The sequence below is a fragment of the Curcuma longa genome, chromosome 17, assembly GCF_044706935.1.
Source record: "Curcuma longa cultivar G26 ecotype Majalengka, Jawa Barat chromosome 17, ITB_CL_G26_1.1, whole genome shotgun sequence".
NCBI classification, from domain to species: domain Eukaryota; kingdom Viridiplantae; phylum Streptophyta; class Magnoliopsida; order Zingiberales; family Zingiberaceae; genus Curcuma; species Curcuma longa.
The window spans coordinates 8,533,875-8,549,464 of record NC_133877.1 but is presented as its reverse complement, the minus strand read 5'-3'; the positions used below and the strand labels follow the sequence as shown (position 1 = coordinate 8,549,464).

Sequence of the window (15,590 nt, the reverse complement as noted above, 5' to 3'; positions counted from 1 at the left end):
ATTCAAGATTAAAGGATGAGCCTTGATCTTTCACATTCATAATTAAAATGAAGTGTTAAGTCCTATTTAGTTTGTGACCTTATAGGTGCCTCCCAATTCCTATAGAAGGGGATTCAATCCTCCACTTGCTAACATACATCCTCAAATCCTCATCTCTTGAGCTCCATTGTTCAAAGCTTATTAGATCTTGCAACTATTCAAAATCAAAGTTCTTATATATTAAGAATGATCATGGACAACCATGAGCACCTAGAGCTTGTTTTGGTGAAAAAAATTTAAGGTTGCATTTTGGTACTTTACCCAGCTTTCCCAACATCGTTTCTTCAAAAGGAAACTTAATCGGCATCAACCTCCATACGAACAACAGAACACACAATTGGCATTCCTCTTGAAAGAGTTGAGAGTTATCAAATTAAGTGTCTGGATAATAAGGACGAAATTTTTCATGGGTGGTTTACTTGTCTAGATGATAATAATGCAAAGGCAAAAATATCCAGTAGGTATAAATTTCCATATTCTACACCTCTACTAACAAAAATTAGGTAAATGTTTCATGCAAAACCAAAAAATGAACAATTGCACCTGCTTAAAGCATGTAAAGGATGCCAAAAACCTTGCATTCATCCATAGCGAGCATAAAAGCAGAGAAGTAGTAGCACGAGAGAATGATATTACGAATACTACAATGCATTCATTAAAGCCATTTACAAAGATATAATATGAAGGCAAGTAAATATAATAACACATTAGTAAAAATCCATGGAGATTCAATACCCGGCGTCTGAAGCGCTGTGGTGGCTCTCGGTTCCTCCTATCAGTGCGAGACCTCACCCTGACAACCTTGGAGTGGATTGCGCAGGAGACACAATACTGCACCTTGATATACAATTTCGGAAGCGTGTATCCTAAGATGTTTAAAAACCTTTAGCCACCAAGAATGACAGATGCCAAATAATTCAAACAAAAATATAATACCATCATAGGCACACGCCTCTTGCACATCCCTCACAGCAGCTTGCTCCACTATATTCCTCACAAGCAACCTCTTGATAGCCTTGTCCTTCGTTATGGAATAAAAGTAGAGAATCAACAGAAAATTCCCAACAGACCGAACAAAACAGTAAATGTAATCCTTTTCGCACGAAAAATCCAATCTTCTTCAAATGGGAAAAAAGATGGAGAATAAGAGGAAATAGAAAAACTGTGATACCTTACGGCAACACTTTTCGCAAACTGTGATACCTTAGGGCAACACTTTCTGAAAAAGGGGTCGACGGCGAGAAAGGAGCAAGCGAGATGGAGAGGAAGAGGGAGGCGGCGGCGTGTTGCGAGAACGAAGAGATCCGGCCGATTGATTCGCGAAAAAGGGGCCGGCGGCGAGAAAAGAGCGAGCGAGACAGAGAGGAAGAGGGAGGCGACGACGTGTTGCGAGAGAAAAGAAGGGGAAATGATTTCAGATCTAGGTTAAGTAAAAAATTTTGACGACGAAAATGATTCGTCGCTAAATTCGTTGTAGATTTTGCAACAAATACAGATTCGTTGCAAAATCTGCAACGAACACCGAAATCGTTGCAGATTTTGCAACGAATATCCAAATTCGTTGCCAAATCTGCAACGAATACGAATTTCGTTGCAAATTTAGCAACAAACATAGATTTCATTGGAAATTCTGCAACGAATTTGGTGTTCATTGTAGCTTTTGCCACGAATTTACTTATTCGTTGCAACATCTGCGATGAACTTTTTATTCGTTGCAAAGTTAGCAAGGAACCTTGAGTTCGTCGTCAAAATCCTATAGATCTCACATTTTGGCGCCGATTTGCCAACGAAAAAAAATTTTTCATTGCCTATTTGCGACGAATGTCATATTCGTCGCAAATTTGTAACGAATTTAGCAATGAATATTTCAGTTGCAACGAATTTTGTGACGAAAATTATATGTTGCTGAATTTGCAACAAATGTATTTTCGTCGTAAATGTCAGTTCAATTTTGTGATGAATTTTGTTTTTGTTGCGGATTCTGTTGCAAATTTGCAACGAATAGATTTCGTCGCAAATATTTGTCGCTATTATGCTATTTTTATGTAGTGGTATACGTGATACATGCTACCTACCATTATAGCTAAAAATAGCTTATTGGACTCCCTCTAAGGTTATTTTTATCTATTAATGGATATCAACCCATTAGTCCATAAAAGGAAAGTAGACATCTGATGTCTCTTCCGCTTGTGATAATTTCATAATTGAATATTATATTGTTTTTTATGCACTCGTATATTGGATACTAAGTGTGGCTCTTATATATGTGATAATATAGAGCCTAAGGAACAGTAAAAGACTTGTTTGGAAAATTATTACTATGTTTGGTTTTAATAAAGAATATCCATTTCTATTTCTTGTTTAAATAGAAACGGGTCCTATTTGATTTTAGGCAACAATTGCTGTTACCTAATTTGGAATAGAGTTCTTTATGAGACCGGAACATTAAGTAATAATGTCTACGTGTTAGATATTTCCAACGAGGCATTCAATATCGAAACAAACAACAAGCGTGCTCGAAAAGATAATCAATTAACCTCCTACTCACGAAATTATCGTCTTGACTATATAAGCAAGAAACGCATGACCGAACTCCAAACGGTTGGTAGTTTGGAATCATTTGAATTACATTCATTTGATATATGCGATTCATGTTTTATAGGCAAGATGATTAAATCACCTTTTTCGGAAAAAGGTGAACTAGTGGGAGAGTTGCTTGGCCGTACACATTCCGATGTGTCTGGTCCAAAGTTAACTCAAACACGAGGAGGTTATAACTACTTCAATACCCTTTATCGATGATCGTTCATGATTAGGGTATATGTATTTATTGAAATACAAATCTGAGAACTTTGAAAAGTTCAAAGAATTCAGAATTGAAGTAGAAAACAGCTTGACAAGAGTATTAGAACACTTCGATCCGATCGAGGTGGTGAATACTTGAGTCAAGAGTTTCAGGATTATCTTAGAGACAATGAAATATTGTTTCAATGGACTCCGTCGTATACACCCGAGCGTAACGGGGTATTGAGAGGCGAAACCGAACCTTGTTGGACATGGTTAGGTTAAAGATAAATCATGCAATTCTTCCAAGAACATTTTAGGCAACGCACTTGAGACAACTGTTTACTTGTTAAACAGAGTCTCGATTAAGGTAGTCTCTGCTACTCCATACGAGATATGGAATAGTAAAACCTCGATTATCTTACGTGAAGATATGAGGTTGTCCGCTTACGTGAAGAGGACTGTATCAGATTAGCTGGAAGCTAAATCTGATAAATGTCTATTTATTGGATACCCTAAGGAAACGAGGGGTTACCAATTATATTCTCCCGTGGAACAAAAGTGTTTGTTTCACGTCATACCGTATTCCTGGAAGAGCTTCTCTTGCAGGAAACAGTGGGAGCTGAGTTAGAACTTCGTGAAGTTCAAAAGACTCAAATAGACATAAATGAGACACCTAGTCGCGAACCACAACCGATTGCTCATAGTGATGAGCTATCGGCTGAACCTATTGAGACACAACCTCTTCGTGGATCCAGTAGGACACGTAATATTCCAGAGAAATATAGATTTCTCGTAAGTGAATCAGATTACGTGTTACTCATCGAGCATGAGTAAACTACTGATCATGAAGAAGTTCTGAAAAGTTCAGAAAGGGATAAATGGTTTACAACCATGAAGTCGGAAACGGATTTCATTAATGCCAAGTTTGGAACTCGGTGGAATATCCGTTTTGATGAGGCAATCAAAGAGTTTGATTTCTCACAAAATCCGACGAACCCTTTGTGTATAAAGAGGTTAGTGGGAGTGCGATCGTATTCCTGTAATTATATGTTGATAACATATTAATAAAAGGAAACGATATGCCTGTTCTACAGTCAGTCAAACTATGGTTAGTCAAATATTCTCCATGAAAGACATGAGAGAAGCGACCTAAATCCACGGGATTAAGATCTATAGAGATAGATCGAAAGGTTGCTTGGTCTTTCGCAGTCTACACAAATAGACAAGATGCTAAAAGTGGTTTAGCATGCTTGAATCCAAGAAAGGTTCACCTTTCGAAGTCTACGTGTCCACGGACAAGAGACGAGAGGATTTACATGAGTATGATTCCTTATGCTTCGGCAAAAGGATCAATCATGTATGCTATGATGTGTACGAGGCCCGACGTATCATGTGCTCTGAGTGTTACGAGCGGATACCGATTAGATCCAGGAATGGATTATTGGGCGGCTGTCAAGATAATTCTTAAAGTACTTGCGAGGAAATAAGGATTTGGTCTTGGTATATGGAGAAGGTGATATGGTTACATGCAGGTATACGGATACCGGCTACCAGACAGACCAGAATGATTCTGAGTCTCAGTCTGGGTACATATTCGCTTTAAATTATGACGCAATAAGTTGAAAGTGTTTCAAATAAGACAACATTGCAGCTTGTGAAGCAGCTAACGAAGCGGTTTGGATCAGGAAGTTCATCACTGAACTTAGAATGGTTCCAACCATTGTTGAAGCGTTACTTGCTTACTGCGACAACAATGGAGCAATCGCGCAAGCGATGGAACCTAGGTCTCACCGTCGATCCAAACACGTGCTTCGGCGATATCAATAGATCAAAAGATCATTCGTAGAAGAGAAATACAATCGAGAAGATTCCCATCGAAAGGAACCTTGCGGATCCTTTAATCTCTACCTCAAAATAAGTTTGAGGAACACATAGAGACGCTTGGTATTGGATACCATGGCGATTGGCCTTAGGCCAAGTGGGAGTCTGTTAATTTGAGAGGTGTCCTAAGGCAATCGCCTTACGGTTATACTATTTATTGGATAAATAGCAATTCACTATTTGAGTGCACATTCCATATGTGTTTGATTGGATCTTAAACTCAAATACTGAATGTCCGCAATACGATTCATAGCGTGAGAGAATTTGTGATTGGATCACAACTAGTGAGCATCTCTACACGTGTAATTATGAACGTATTGAAATTATCCCTAGTCGAGGAATTGATGAGCACGGACGTCATCGATTCTGTCGAGACTAGCACGTTTTGAACTCCTTGGTTAGCCAAGCAGCTGATCTCACTGCTGTCGACATTAGATGTTGAGAGTTAAACGTGGATGCTGGTTAAAGGTAACCAGTTCATTGGAGTGACCTGCTTTGAGACTTCATATGGTTCGATATATATGTCAATGAAGATCTCAATGCAGCTTAAGTGCGAGTTTCCTTTGACTTGCGGTATTCAAGTCACCTTGGTCATGGAGGCTTATACTTTGACATCTTAAGTAAGCATCTCCGAGGAGGTGTGGACCCGAGATGATTGGGTATAAGTCGAAGTGTCCGAAGGTGTTTGAATAGCCCACAGAGGATTCACCGCTCCTTGGAAAAGGAGACGTATACCTTGCGGCCGCTTGTCAGGATTGTTACTAAAAGTCTTTGGCCAAAGCATTACATGTTAAGAGTACGAGACTCTTGGACACATGTACAAGTAACTTGAATCCACAGGACAAGAAAGCAGCTTGGGCTAGGTGTGACGTAGTCAGCCTAGTGGGGACCGACACATAGACCATGTCCTGAACCAAGCGGGTATAAGACGGTGAAAGGAACGAGGCACGATTCAGTGTAGCTGCTGAAGGGTTTAGAAGATGTTCTGGAATCAATCGTTGATTTTTTGATCAATTGGGGATCATGATATACTACTAGGTGTCACTCATGATCGTTCCGTAATTAATGGTTAATTACGGACGGCCAACATAACCGGGAACCTATTGGGTCACACGCACAACAAGTTCTCCGAAGGACTTAAAACGAGTTTGAGAATTGGATTCTCAGAATGAGAGAAATAAAATCTGGTTGGACCAGACAATGGACAAAATGATGGAACTCGTCTTACGAAGACGAAACGAACGAAATTGATTTCGTTTAAATCAGAGACCGTTTGGTTAGTGAACCAAATGATTCAGTTTTGAACCGAATTGAACCAACTTGGTTTGGTTCATGATGGAAGAGATTTTGGCAGAACGGATGAGATGAGGAGATTCGTCTTGCGAAGACGAAATGAACAAAACTGGTTTGGGTCAAATCGGAGTTCGTTTGGTTAGTGAACCAAGCGAACCAAAGTAAACCTCCCGGTGGTTTGCTACAGTACGAGAGCACCGTCGGAGCTCACTTCTTTCTCTCCTGCTGCCGGAGAGGATGCCACCAGAGAGGTCAGTGCCGCTGAAGATGGGTTCTTCCTCTGCTGTTGCCGTGAAGAGCAAGGTCGCTGGAGCTCACTTCTTCCTCTCTTGCTGTCGGAGGAAGCTTGCCACCGGGAGCTTGATTGTCGGCTGGTTGCTTTCCACCAAAAGCTTGGTTGCTTGCCACCGGGAGCTTGGTTGCCGGAGGAGAAAGCTTGTTCTTGTTCGGCCATGTAACGGATCTTGTTCGCGGAAACTTGCGAAGTTTTCGGTGAATGTTCCATTATCGTCGGAAAGGATCCAATCATTTTGTTCTGAATTAGCGATCAATGATTGACCACCGAACACTACATCAAGAATATGATTCTCGATGATAGTTAGAAAGCCCCGGAATGATCGCGACAACTGTTGTTGCGTAGTTCCGAAATAAGGCTTCTCTCGATTCGATCATCGTCGATCATCGACTAGTACCGAAGACGATGACGCGACTCGTGGCTTCCGAAGCCGTCCAGACGGGAGCTTGGCGTGGATCACCAGTAGAGGCGGGACTTCAACGAGGGCCGCTCGATTGATACCAACACGGCTCAACATCGTCATCGCGAGGTACACGTTTAGAATAATTTTATTGTGCAAATTTAATTATGCAAGTAGAATAATTGTTATTCAGAAAATTTTAATTTCCTGTCATGCCTTGTACTTGTTAATACCTGCTATGCATGCGTGTGTTGTTTAATAATTACTATTAATTATTTGTTATATTTCTACTGCGTACGTTTGTGAAACGTGTAGACACGCGCATTGCACCGGGACGATCCCAACGCAGGATGGTTGAGTCCTGGTAGGAAGTCTAGTTGGGTCGGCAGGGGCTGATAACTGGCTGAAGACCAAGTTGGTGGAGACTTGGCAGGAAGACCATGATGGTTGAGCCTTGGCAAAAGACCTGGTGGGTTAGAGAAGTCCTGCACTAAGGTAAGTAAGGTAAGTCACTGGAGGAGCAAACCAGTGAGGACGAGTTCCATTTTGGAACTTTAGGCGTGGTCTAACTTAGACCCACTTGGGTGATCTAAGTTGAGGCCTGGTTAGATCCTGGTCTGGATTGACAGGATCTAATTAATTTTAAATAGTCTGTATTTTAGTATATTTTATTATTATACTAAATCTATTTTATAGAGTTTATTTGGTATATGGATAAAATTAATTTTGCATGTGAACTCTGCAAAATTAATCTTCATTATTATTTATTTTTCTAATCTGAAATTTTATTAAATGATAAAATTATTCCTACAATAATTATTTAAAGAGGATAAAATTTTTTATAAAAATAATATATATATATATTATTTGAATTATTCTTTGATCCTAGATAAGATAAACTACTAGGTGTGAATCAAGTTTTGTGCTTTTTTAAACATTTGCAGATCTAGATAAATTTGATAATGCCTATATAAAGCTACGGTCAGTGCATGAATCACACAACTTCGACCAACGTTATTCTTTTGCGACGGCCCGAGCTTCGACACGACCACGTCCAACTTCTGCCTGGTGTTTGGTCCTCTTGATTAACCCAGACTTCTGCTGCGGCGTGGTCCTCCAGACCAGCCCAGACTTCACCTGATGCTTCGCTAAGGTTCAACCACCATGGTCTTCCTGCCAAGTCTCCACCAACTTGGTCTTCAGCCAGTTATCATGCCATTGTGAAGATGTGGACATCTTTGAGACCCAACATATTCCACCGAGTTTCAAACTTGACATTAATGAAATTCATTTTCGACTTCATGGTTGTAAACCATTTATCCCTTTCTAAACTTTTCAAAAAAAATTCATGATCAGTAGTTTACTCATGCTCGACAAGTGACACATCATCTGATTCACTTACGAGAAATCCATATTTCTCTGGAATATTACGTGTCCTACTGATTTGCGAAGAGGTTGTGTCTCAATAGGTTCAGCCGATAGCTCATCATTATATGCAATCGGTTGTGGCTCACGACTAGGTGTCTCATTTATGTCTATTTGAGTCTCTTGAACTTCACGAAGTTCTAACTCAGCTCCCACTGTTTCCTACAAGAGAAACTCTTCCAGGAATACGGTATGACGTGAAACAAACGCTTTTGTTCCATGAGAGAATATAATTGGTAACCCCTCGTTTCCTTAGGGTATCCAATAGATATTTATTAGATTTAGCCTACAGCTGATCTGATACAGTCCTCTTCACGTAATCGGACAACCTCATATTTCCAATTAAGATAAACAAGATTTTAGTATTCTATATCTCGTATGGAGTAGCAGAGACCACCTTGGTTGAGACTCTGTTTAACAAGTAAACAGTTGTCTCAAGTGTGTTGCCTAAAATGTTCTTGGAAGAATAGCATGATTTATCTTTAACCTCACCATGTCCAACAAGGTTCGGTTTCGCCTCTTAATACCCCATTACGCATAAGGCAAAGTCCACTGAGACAATATTCGAGCACGTTTGTTGTTTTCGAGCACGTTTGTTAATTGATTATCTTTTCGAGCACGTTTGTTGTTTGTTTCGATATTGAATGCTTTGTTCGAAATATCTAACACGTAGATACTATTACTTAATATTTCGGTCTCATAAAGAACTCTATTTCAAATTAGGTAACAACAATTGTTGCCTAAAATCAAATATGACCCTTTTCTATTTAAACAAGAAATAGAAAGGATATTCTTTATTAAAACCAAACATAGTAATAATTTTCAAACAAGTCTTTTACTGTTCCTTAGGCTCTATGTTATTACATATATAGGAGTTGCACCTAGTATCCAATACTCGAGTGAAGACTCTAGATAAATTTTGTAATTTTAGATTTTGAGAACAATTCCCAAAATCCTATACCAGTCCTGAAGGTTAGGGTTCGTCAAATTGTCGGTATCCTAAATTATGTGCAATAAAAGATAACATGCATAATCAATTAAATCTAGAAATACAATCAAGTAAATAAGAGAGATGATTTACAATATATTTACATACATTAATTTGATCCCATTTATTTCACGAATTCAAAAGCCCTTACTTTGAATTCGGGAGATTATAAGTATTCTCCAAACGGGTTGATATCCATATATAGATAAGAACAACCTTGGAGAGAGTCCAACAAGCCATTCTTAGCTACAATGGTAGGTATCATATACCGATTATGTATCGTGTATACATAACTATCACATTATGCTATCAACTAATTGAATATTCGCATAAACATCGGGTTGTTAACACATTACACGTATACATCATATGTATAACATCCGACTTCACCTCTATCCGCATTGACCTTGGAGAGAGTCCAACAAATCAATGCTTTAAGTTAAAACCAGCCCGTTAATCGTGAGATCATATCTCGATGGTTATAACATGTTTAATTTCAGGCCGGGCTTGGAGAGAGTCTAACAACCCAAACAAGAAATTAAACTCCGGTTCTAACCATATTAACAAAAAGTGTTAACTTTAATTATTTATAAGGGATTTCCAGGTCTCATCCTCTTTTCATGTAAACAATAAATTATCTGCATGACATGACAATAAATGGCATAACATAATTAATGTAACTAATCATGACAAATTATATGATATGACATAATTAATGCAACTAATTATGATTATTTCCAACTATAGTTGTCGTAAATCTAATTTAATAAAATATAGTAAAGAATCTGTTTTCACAAATTAAGATTCTTTAATTAGATTAGGAAATAAATCTCCTTATCTAATCATATATTTTATTTTAGAAAATATAATATTTAATTAAAAAATCAAATTAATTAGGAAACAAATTTCCTAATCAAAATTTCTTAACAAATTAGAAAATTCTATAATTAGAAATCAAATTTTAAATCTTAATATTTTCTTTTAAGAATTATAATTCTTAATTATGAAAATCTAATTAATTAGTAAATAAATTTCTGAATACGAAATTTTTTAACAAATTAAGAAACTTCTATAATTAAAAATTCTAAATTAAATTATAAAATTTCTCTATTTTAGGAAATAAAATTTTAATTAGAAAATCTAATTAATTAGGAAATAAATTTTCTAATATGAAATTTCCTAACAAATTAAAAAATTTCTATAATTAGAAATTTGAAATTAAAATCTCAAAATTTTCTAAATTTTAGGAAATAAAATTTTAATTAAGAAAATCTAATTAATTAGGAAACAATACAAAATTTCTTAACCAATTAAGAAATTTCTATAATTAGAAATTCAAAATTAAAATCTAAAAATTTTCTAAATTAAATTTATGATTAACTACTACATGTAAAACCATTTTACGCGTAGGCCTTACACAACCTGGCTATGATACCACTGTTGGGATCGTCTTAATGCAATGCACATGTTTACACGTTTCAGAAACGTGCACAGCGGAAATAAAGAAATAATTAAAATTAATTATCATCACACATGCATGCATAAACAAGAATTAACAACATACAAAGTGTGGCAGTAAATTAAAATTTTACAGAATAGTAAATTATTCTATGCCTTTTCGATGACGGTTGAGCGGTGTTGATATCAATCGAGCATTTCTCGTCGGAGTCCTGCCTCTACTGGTGATCCACGCCACGTCTAGACGGCTTCGGAAGCCACGAGTCACGTCTTCTTCTTCGGTACTAGCCGATGATCGATGATAATCGAATCGAGAGAAGCCTTATTCCAAAAATCATGCAACAACGTTTGTCGCGATCATTCCGGGGCTTTCTAACTATCACCGAAAATCATATTTTTGATGTAGTTTTGGTGGTCAATCATTAACTGCCGATTTAGGACAAATTGATTGGAACCTTTCCGACGTTGATGGAAAATTTTTGAAAACTTCGTAAGCTTCCGCGAAATTCACAAACAACAATCGATCGATCAGGTTTTTATTGGTTGAAAAATATCTAATAATTAAAAATAATTTCCAACTATTGAACATCGATTTTGACAGTAAAATCCTAATTAAATCATTCCCTCTTCTTCTTTCTTACATAGACGAATAGAACAATATTTTTCTTTTCCACATGGCATCTTCTTCGGTAGGTCAACGCCCCGAAAGGCAATGGGAGGCCAGTGATGCTCATGATCCAGAACCCAGAAACAACAGGCAAATCAGCCATTAGGGTTCCTGCATTCATCAACGCGAAGAGGAAGACAACAGTGGCGGCAGAAGCACAAAGCAGAGCACACTGGTGCTCTGGTTTCTCTCGGTCGGCAACGTGGAGCAGAGCAACTCGAGAGGAAGAAGGAGATGGCCACCGGCTATGGTTTTCTGTGCCAATGACTCTCTGACGAGCAGCGAGGCGTGGCGATGAATGACTCACCTCAGCGCCACATGCGTGCTCTTCGGCGATTCCCTCACGGGTACAGGAGAAGAACAGGGCAGCGTATCCCTAACTCACATTGGCGGTGATTGGAAAAACAAGAATAGGAGAAGGAGAGGAAACCCGCGGCTAGGGTTCTTCACACCTTGACGCGGCGGTGGGAAGAAGATGAACAGGAACGCCAAAAACCCAAAATCGCGAACCCTATTTTATTGAGTAACAGTGCCAGCGGGTTGGGTATGAACTGGGAGGAGAGAAAACCTAAACCGGATACAATCTTAAATCAAGCTGAACCGGATTTAAGTTTACTGTAGCGAACTAGTTTACAATCGGTTCGCTTGATTCACTGACCAAATGACCTCAGATTTGACTCAAATTAATTTTGTTCAATTCGTCTTCGCAAGACGAATTTATTCATCTCTTTCATTTTGCTAAAACCTTTTCCATCATGAATCAAATCAAGTTAGTTCAATTCGGTTCAAAATTGAATCATTTGGTTCACTAACCAAATGACCTCTGATTTGAATGAAAACAGTTTCGTTCATTTTGTCTTCATAAGACAAATTCCATCATATTGTCCTTTGTCTGTTCTAACCAGACTTTATTTCTCTCATTCTGAGAATCAAATTCTCAAACTCGTTTTAAGTCCTTCGGAGAACTTGTAGTGCATGTGACCCAATAGGTTCCCGATTATGTTGGTTGTTCGTAATTAATCATTAATTATAGAACGATCATGAGTGGCACCTAATAGTACATCATGATCCCCAATTGATCGAAAAATCAACAATTGATTCCAGAACATCTTCTAAACCTTTCAGCAGCTACACTGAATCGTGCCTCGTTCCTTTCACTGTTTTATACCCGCTTGGTTCAGGACATGGTCTATGTGTCGGTCCGCACTAGGTTGACTACATCACACCTAGCTCAAGCTGCTTTCTTGTCCTGTGGATTCAAGCTACTTGTACATATGTCCAAGAGTACCATACTCTTGACATGCAATGCTTTGGCCAAAGACTTTTAGTAACAATCCTGACAAGCAGTCGCAAGGTATACGTCTCCTTTTCCAAGGAGCGGTGAATCCTCTTTGGGCTATTCAAACATCTTCGGGCACTTCGATTTATACCTATCATCTCGGGTCCACACCTACTCGGAGATGTTTGCTTAAGATGTCAAAGTATAAGCTTATGTGACCAAGGTGACTTGAATACCGCAAGTCAAAGGAAACTCGCACTTAAGCTGCACTGAGATCTTCATTGACATATGTATCGAACCATATGAAGTCTCAAGGCAGGTCACTCCAATGAACTGGTTACCTTTAACCAACATTCACGTTTAACTCTCAACATCCAATATCTCTAGTAGTGAGATCGGCTGCTTGGCTAACCAAGGAGTTCAAACGTGCTAGTCTCGATAGAATCGATGACGTCTGTGCTCATCAATTTCTCGAACAGGGATAATTTTAATACATTCATAATTGCACATGTAGAGATGCTCACGAGTTGTGATCCAATCATAAATTCTCTCATGCTATGAATCGTATTACGGACATTCAGTATTCGTGTTTGAGATCCACTCAAACACATATGGAATGTGTACTCAAATAGTAAATTGTTATTTATCCAATAAATAGTATAACCATAGCTCAGGACTTTTAAATCGGCGAATTGTTTAGTTACTTTCTTTCAGTCTTTACTTTATTCATTGTTATTATATTTGGACTGTAAGACGGGTTTCTTCGCCTCCAAACAACATTCGTAAAGGAGACCATTAGTGGGCAGGCGCCTTTCGTACATAGGCCTTGGACGTACTAACTTTGAGGAGTTAGGAACCAAGTAAAAAATCCACATGTCTCTGTGTTTTGTTTCTAATATCCGCTGCAAGTTTTTCTGATAGAACGAATGAACGAAAAAGTGAAGAACGCGCTATTTACCCCCCCCCCCCCCTAGCGCGTTACAAAATCCTATAAAGTCATCATAGATTAATGATACATAAGTGAGACTGTATTGACAACAAATAAATTGTATCAAAGGTCAACAGACATGTATCAAGCAACGAGTGAAATAAAGATATCAACAAGGTAACTAACATGAGTAATCAGGATAACAACAGAATAAATAATAGTAACAGGTTATACTAAGTCAAGCACTATGAATGAATCATGTATTGACCAAGTATAGGGGTACCCACCTGATTTGATAAACGTCAATAAAAGAATTACCAGAAAAATATAAAACTCTACATACAATACTAAATACAACAATACATTAAATTTTTACCTAAAAACAACCCTAACCACAATTCAATTAAAACTATAATCCAATTGGATTCATAATCCAATTGTTACCTCCAAATCCTACCAACCTAATCCAATCCAACCCATCCAATTAACTCATGCTAATTAAACACGAGTTAAACTCATTTCAATTGATCTTCAACCGAATCTAAACCAGTGATTAAATCAAATTGATACCAGTTGGTTTAAACTCAAGCTAAGGATCAAATACCATTTAACTGATCCAACCCAACCTTAACTATTATTAACCTAATCAAACTAATTAGGTTCATGTCAACACTTACAACAAAGTAAACCCTAAATCCATTAACCTTAATCGAATTAAATGGAATAGCAACCCCTAATAGATTTCAACATTAAACCTAGCATCAAGATCCAAGAACAGATCCATCAAATCCAATAAATCCATCAGATCAACCCCAATTTCAATCAACACTCCATAAATTCAACATCAACAGATCAATCCAGAAATAATAACAGAACAATCCTAACCTAACTAACCCTTAGATCAACATCCATTCCATCGGGACAGAACAAGACAATCCAAGAAACCTTGATCAAACAGTAACTAATCATTTGGAAATTAACATAGAATTAAACCTAATCAGATTCAAGATTTACCTCAGATCAGATCCAATACCTTGCAAATCAAGCTTCAGCTCCACCCTTCGCTGCTGAAACCCACCCCCCCCCCGATCTGACCAAATTACAGCAAATCGAGCTATGGATAGAAATCTCAATCAGGAGATTCAAAGAAATCCCAATGAGTTTCACAGCTTGAACCGCCGCCACCCGATCGATCCCAGCCACTCTCGGCGAGAACCAAGCCTCAACGATCAAAGCCCCTAGTACGACGCTTCACCTCAGCTTCGGCACCGGCGTTGGGGAAGATCGCTCGTGCATCGGAGAAGAAGAAGGAGAGGCAGCGATCGGAACAAAGGAAGGAAAATCACGATTGGGAATGTACAGTGACCACGATTTTTGAAGCTTGCTTAACGGGTTTCGGGGTTAACCCGACCCGAACCCAAAACCCAATATCACATGGCTGGTTAATTGGGCTCAAATTGGGCTTTAATTGGCTAAATGGGTTGAGCCAATTAAACTCCTAATTGTGCTAAGGATTTGTTTAAATTAACCCCTTGAATGACTTCATTAATCCCCCTTAATCCATAACAATTAGGGTTAATTTGTTTACAAATAACCCCTACAATTTCTCATATTTTACATTCTCCCCCACTAACAAAAATTTAGTCCCTAAATTTATTATCTTCATACTACGGTGCAGAAATATCATAATAATTAAATCATACCTCAAGTAAATAGATGAGGGTATCGAGCCCGGATAGCATCCTCTAGCTCCTAAATGGCCTCCTCATCTGTATGATGATGTCATCCGACTTTTACAAGTCGAATGATTTTGTTCCGCAACTATCGCTTCTTATGGTCAAGAATCCGCACCGGAATCTTCTCATAAGACGTGCTCGACTAGAGAGGAACAGGTACTTCCTTCAGAATATGCAAAGGATGAGGTACGTATTTCCACATGATAAAAACATGAAATATGCTATGAACACCAGAAAATGCCAGCGGTAATGTCAGGCGATATGCTACCTCGCCAATCCGCTCCAATATCTCAAATTGTCCAATGTAGCGCAGAGCCAACTTCCCTCTCAATCCGAACCTCTTCACCCATTTCATGGGTGATACACGTAAGAACACATGATCTCCCACAGAAAACTCCAACGGCCAACGTCTCT

At 38.3% G+C, this 15,590-nt stretch overlaps 1 long non-coding RNA gene across 1 annotated transcript; it reads right to left on the bottom strand.

The window, feature by feature from the left end:
- Positions 1-778: 778 nt before the first annotated feature.
- LOC141811913 (uncharacterized) lies at positions 779-1,258 on the bottom strand. Its single transcript, XR_012600207.1, has 3 exons — positions 1,243-1,258; positions 976-1,060; positions 779-905 (listed from the first exon to the last, which is right to left on the bottom strand). It is a non-coding gene; the product is annotated as an uncharacterized LOC141811913 (long non-coding RNA).
- Between the last annotated feature and the right edge of the window lie 14,332 nt (positions 1,259-15,590).